We start from the raw sequence: 6,334 nt of genomic DNA on the forward strand, positions 1-6,334 counted from the left end.
CTGAACACTGGTGCAGCATTCCTCAGCGCTAGAAGAAAATTCCTCTCAGATAGTCCTTACAGTCAGTCATCTGTCTCGAGATATAGCTATGCCTCTGAATCTCTTAGCTGGAGACACAGCTAAGTCTTGTGATCTTGTCTTGCCCACTCCAAATAAAAAGAAAGTATACTTGATGTGTAAGGTATGTGCTTCACGTTCAGTCTTAGGAAGAATATGGCTTATGAAAAAAAGCATAGGCTAATTTTCTATTTCAGATGAAATTAGGATTTTATGCTAGGCAATAACTTGGAGTAAGCCAATTATTAAGGAAATGATGTTTATGGAGAATCAGCTATAATCACCAGGATTTCAAAACACCTGGCTCACGGAACGGCCACCACAAATGTTGTATCCTTAAAAAGGTGAAAGAGGAAGTTGGCTGCCACAGGTTCAAAGAAATAATTCACTAACATTCGACTTTTACCATGCAATAGAAATTTTAGTAAGAGGCAAGACCGTAACCTAGTTCTGAGAGGAACATTAAGAAGCGATGGTGAGGGTACTGAGAAGACTTCCACACATGCTGTCAAGGCCAAAATGAGTCTTCACAAATGCACTTAATGGAGAAATCCATTTCTTTTCATTCCAAAAGGTCATTTAGAATAACTGCAAAGCTAGTCTTAAATGAAACTAAAGTTTTGGTGGAGCACAAAGAAATTATTCTACTTTATGTAAGTATATCTTAATGAGGTTTTATACTAATAATCATGATGATTTTTACCCAGAATGAGCAGGTATCTTCTCATCTTAAAAGCCATTCAGAATCTAGTTATGAGGTGGGGGAAGATGAAGTCAGCCTGAGTTAAATCAGATTTGAGAGCCACTGCAGAATCCTGTCATTCTGCGTTATTAGGCATGGAAGCTGTTAGCACCAAAAATGCCTCTGCCAAGGTGGACCTAAGCGTCATTGCAGTCATGTCACGCCTTTTCAGCTGAACTTCAGAAGAGATTACCACAAGCAGAGGTTAGAGATTACCCTCCCCTCTGGCAGGGATCCTAAAGACAGACTGAATTTAGTCCAAAAGGACCTTCTGTTTTCTCCAAAGTCTGGAGATAAAAAGCTTGAATGAGGAAATGGGAAAATGCTTGGACCTGACTTTGTCACATCCCAAGTGGAGAGGTGGTAAAAAGCGTTCTCTGATTCCAGGGGAGTAGAGGATCCTTCCTCCTCACTTCGGTGCTGCATAGTTTGTCCTGGAGCGAGGGTCTTTTATCAGGGGAATTATGTTAAATAGGAATATGCAAAGTCGCTTTCTCTGTCTGTTACTTATGTCACCTCTTCAGTGCCTCAGGCTCTCATTTTCATTCAGTTTCTTTTCATGGAATCATGTGTGAACTTGGAGAACTCGTAGCATGTTTTTCCTGAGGTTTAGGGATACGAGTGGCACTTTTATACTGACATTTGTGCCTCATCACTTAGGAACTGTGCTTAGCAATAAACTTAGCCAGCAGAGTCCTGATATGTCACCCTTGTATGGTGTGTGAACCTGGGAGCCACACTGGAAACGGCTTCAAAGAGGAAGAAAAGGGAGACAGGAGTAGAGCACTGGGAGATGTCACTCATGATCCTAATTCAGCTTGCTGTTTAGATGCAAGGATAGAGCTTGCTCACTCTGCCCCTGACTACAAGAAGGACATTGAGGTGCTGGAGTGTGTCCAGAGAAGGGCAACAAAGCTGGTGAAGGGTCTGGAGAACAAGTCTTATGAGGAGCGGCTGAGGGAACTGGGACTGTTTAGTCTGGAGAAGAGGAGGCTGAGGGGAGACCTCATCGTGCTCTACAACTACCTGAAAGGAGGCTGTAGAGAGGTGGGTGTTGGTCTCTTCTCCCAAATAACTAGCGACAGGATGAGAGGAAATGGCCTCAAGTTGCGCCAAGGGAGGTTTAGACTGGACATTAGGAAAAATTTCTTTACTGAAAGAGTGGTCAGGCCTTGGAACAGGCTGCCCAGGGAAGTGGTTGAGTCACCATCCCTGGAAGTATTTAAAAGACGTGTAGATGAGGCACTTAGGGATATGGTTTAGTGGGCATGGTGGTGTTGGGTTAACGGTTGGAGTCGATGATCTTAGAGGTCTTTTCCAGCCTTAATGATTCTATGATTCTATTGCTGAATATAATGATAATTTTTTTGGCATGGTACTTAGAGCCACAAGGAATACCTCCCTGAGATATCCCTTTTCATTACAGCACCAAAAATATACAGTGCTTCTTCAAACATGCAAATTCAGCTGCTAACAATACACATTTTTAAGCCCAATGCGACTGAAGACACTCTGCTTAAATGAGCCTAATGGGACAGAAGACACAGCTTAAATGGTGCAGCAGGGCCATGGCAGGTTAATTAGTCAGGCCATTTTGAATTATAAGATTAAAGCTCCAAGTCTTTAAAAAAAAAAACAAACAAAACCAAGAAGCCCCTCAGTAATGTCGCAGAGGTATCCCTTCAGAGCAAAAAATTAGAATGAAATACACTAGAAAATGATTTTTTTTCCCTTTTTTGTGTATGTGTTTTAACAATATTACAAGGTGTCCATGACACAGTATGAAATGAAGTTTAAAATCATTCTGGCTCAGCAAGGTATTCCTCAGGAACTGAGTAATTCAGGGTATACACTATTTGACCACAAGAAATGGTGGGGTAGAGGTTTCTGTGCTTCCACTGACACCAGTAAGGCCAAACCCAATTCTTGGGTCTCCAGTGCTTGGCAGAAGTATATTAGGTATGCTTGCATATTTGAAATAGATGTTTTGGTTATATATATTAGGGTTGTTCATCAGCATTGGAGGTTTAACATGACATCAACTTTAATCACATGTAGTCACAGGTAAGGGAAGAAAAATGGAGATCAGTGAGCAGTAATTTGTGTTTTCAATTTTTGTATACAACAACATGCTTAATTTGACTTATGTTAGTAAATTTAAAAATAAATATAGCACATTCTATTATTTTCTTAAGATACTAAATAATTTTATTTATATTGCAGTGCTACCCAAAGGAGCAGTCAGGACCATGGCCTAGCTCTCCTCCCCCTAGGGAGAAGACTATGTTTAAAATAAAGGAAAAAGTATTTCTAAAGATTAGATTAACTAGTAAACCAAGGTAGATATTGATGGCTGTGTTCATCTTCCAGTCCTCTGTGCGGAAAACATGATCTTCACTGATCCTTTGGATTGGACTCTGATGATTAACTGAAGGAGGATGAGCTTTTGGAATTTAAGAAATAACCTCTCTGATGAGGATTTTGCTCCCAACTACGTATTAACTGGCCAACGCAAGCTAACTATAACGTATATGATATATAATCTTCCCTGATGTTAAGAAAAAAATTAAGCTAGGAAAACTGGAATGAAGTTTGTATACTGAAGAAGCATTTAATGCTGACAATTATATACAATTTTATTATTTTGAACATTCTGAAAACATTAAATGATAAAATTGACATTTATTTCTCTATGTCTAAAATAAAACCTTTTTGGAGCAACAAACACTTTCATTCCTTTGACCAAGGTAATTAAACAATGGTAATTAAAACCATAGACTTTGCATCAGATGCTGGACTAAGTTTATTTTCTGACTTCTCATCTGGTGTTTGTGGCAGCAATAATCACACTTCACTACAGTATGCATTGTAAACCCCTTCAGATCAAATCTGACAAGCTGTTTTGTGACAGCCACCCTTGGTGTGATTGAGATGTCTGTACACCCAACATTAAGCTACTTAGCCTTATAAGCAAAACCTTTTACAGCCGAAAAGCCACAAATCCTTGTAACTTTGTTTCACACCCCTTCTTCCTTTATTGTCTCCAAGAGTGGTGAAAACAGTAAGAAAAGTTACAGCTGAGGCCTTGCTTGGATATTTGAGGAGCCATTAATCACCTTGCTCCAGATTCTAACATAAAGTCTCAATCACTGTTTCCAAAAACGCTGAAGAAAAGCACTAAATTCATTCATGATGAGTTGGATATTTCTGACTGCACAAAGGCTGTGTGAGCACACCTGTTTCCATGTCAGTCTGGGTGTTCACTTCTTCCTTGCTGAACAATACTCACGTAGGAAATTCTGCCCTACTACAGAGAAACCTTCTGTGAAGTCAGACTAATGACATTCTCCTGTGCTACTACATAAGTCCAATCAATTCTGTTGGCTATCACAAATAGGACAGGTTCAGTATCTCTGAAGAGGTAATCTGACATTGCCATGGAGTAATTATTTTATAGTTAGTAAATCCTGATGCCACTTCTAGTATCCCCCCCCTTTGAAACAAAATAAAACATGATTTCTTTCTATTAACTTCATAAAGTCTCAGTGGGAGACCTGCAGATACCTCTGTGGAATAGTTACAATTCCCCTTTACTCATCACTTTCAAAGGGATTTTCTTCTCTTACACTTGTTTACAAGGTCAGATTGTTTGAAATACGTGGCTGACCAATCTTCCCTTTGGTAGGCAAGGATGTAGTGCAAGTCAGTGCTAGATCTGTTAAGGTAGCACGGCCAACAGAAATAGTGGCAAAAGACATATAGTTTTGACAACCTCATATGGAAGCTGGGAATAATTGAGCTATTAAGGGATGGCAATCCAAAACAACACCTTTTGTTTGTGGAACACAATTCTTGTCCCTGTGAAATCTCCCCAGTCAAAGGCATAAATAACTATCACTTGTTTGGGCAAACTTAGATCTCTAGAGTATTTTTAAAAATTATTGTACCACACCTGAAAGAATCAATCACATGTGAGGTTTAAAATCATTCCATTTTCTTTTTTATGTTTTGAATTTTTAGCCTCCCTAAAGGATCAATAATTACTTTTATAGGAAACAGTAAGTCTGGAGAAGTTACAAGGTCTATCATCTTGTAATTTTACACTGATCTGCCAAGATGTCTTCTGTGAGGATGAGGAAAAGAAATAAGGCTTATTTCATTCAGTTATTTTCCCCTTCAGAAGCTTTTCCCTTAAAACCTGGTGAGACAGATAACAGAACTGGGATTTAACTTGATCTGAAGTGTTTCATGTTGGTGGAAATCTCCTTGGGATGGAGTGACAAAGAAAAAAACAGAAGAATGAGAAGGCGAAAGTAGGAGCGGAGGCACAGGATCCTCTATTTTTCCAAAGAGCTTTTTCTTTTGGCCTGTGTTTTTGGTTTTCCTGAAGACTCCAGTATACTGTAAGCATTTCAGAAAGGGAAGGAGATATTAAGAAAAAATTTCCTAGAGTGGATAAAAATTAAACAAATTACTGAAGCCACAGTCTTAAAATTTAGAAGTTTTCTTACAGACCTAACAGCAGCAGTGAGATGTGGATATATACCCTGCTCTGGAGATTGAAAACAACTTAAAGAAAAGGTAAGCATTCTCTTTCACCTTGTGACAGGTAGGTTCAGTTCCATTTCGGGTTGTAGTGCATAAATAGACCGAAATGAAGAAATCCCCTACGTACAAAGTGTTTCTGCCAGTCCTTGTTCACAATTAAAGATCACAAGCTTCTGCAAAGATCACAAAATCTTTTCGGGTTCTGAAGGAAAGTCAAATACATTTGGACAATTCTTCCCTTGTTCTGGACCTTATATTCCTTGGGAATCTCTTAACTGATGTTCACTTTTACCTGTACCACCTTCCCCTCTTCCTATTTCTCCTATTTAAAATAAGGTTTTCTAGTATTGCCCTTTTGAAATAAAGAGCTGTCCCTAATGTATTTTGAGAACTTGTTGCCTGCACCCTGCTTCATCTGGGTGGCAAAACTTCCCCTTTACACATACTCTTGCCCTTTGGATGCTTAACTACTACTAAATGCCTCACCTACCTCCTCACTCTCATCAGATGGCTTAATGGTTGAACCCAGTGCCACCCTGCTCCCTCCCACTTTTATCTTTACCTTGTAAGGTCTGTCTCACTTTCTTCCTGGGCTTCAAAGGCATGGCACACCTGTTTGATGCACCTCTGAACGCCTCCCGGCCTGTCCTCCCTGACCAGCCTGCCCCTTCTCCTCAGCACCACTTCAGAGCTGCAGGTTATTCTAACGAGTCTCTCCCCTGCCAGCCAACGTCGCAGTGCTGTTTGTTTATGTCCTCAGACGAGGACTGGCTCCACTTTGTTCTCCCGACTCCGAGAGGACCGAACAAGTTGTCGCTACTGTGCGACATTGATCATTTAATTACCTCGCCCCGCTTTCGGCCGCGGGGCCGTTTCTCCCTCCGGCCTCAGCCTCGCGCCCCCTCTGTAGTCGCCGGCGAAGCCGCGTTCGAAAGAGCGCCGGCACCCCGCGCCTGCGCACTCCCCTCCCCGCTGGAGGCGAGGGGG

Source organism: Fulmarus glacialis, unplaced genomic scaffold, assembly GCF_000690835.1.
Source record: "Fulmarus glacialis isolate BGI_N327 unplaced genomic scaffold, ASM69083v1 scaffold5796, whole genome shotgun sequence".
Classification (NCBI taxonomy): Eukaryota; Metazoa; Chordata; class Aves; order Procellariiformes; family Procellariidae; genus Fulmarus; species Fulmarus glacialis.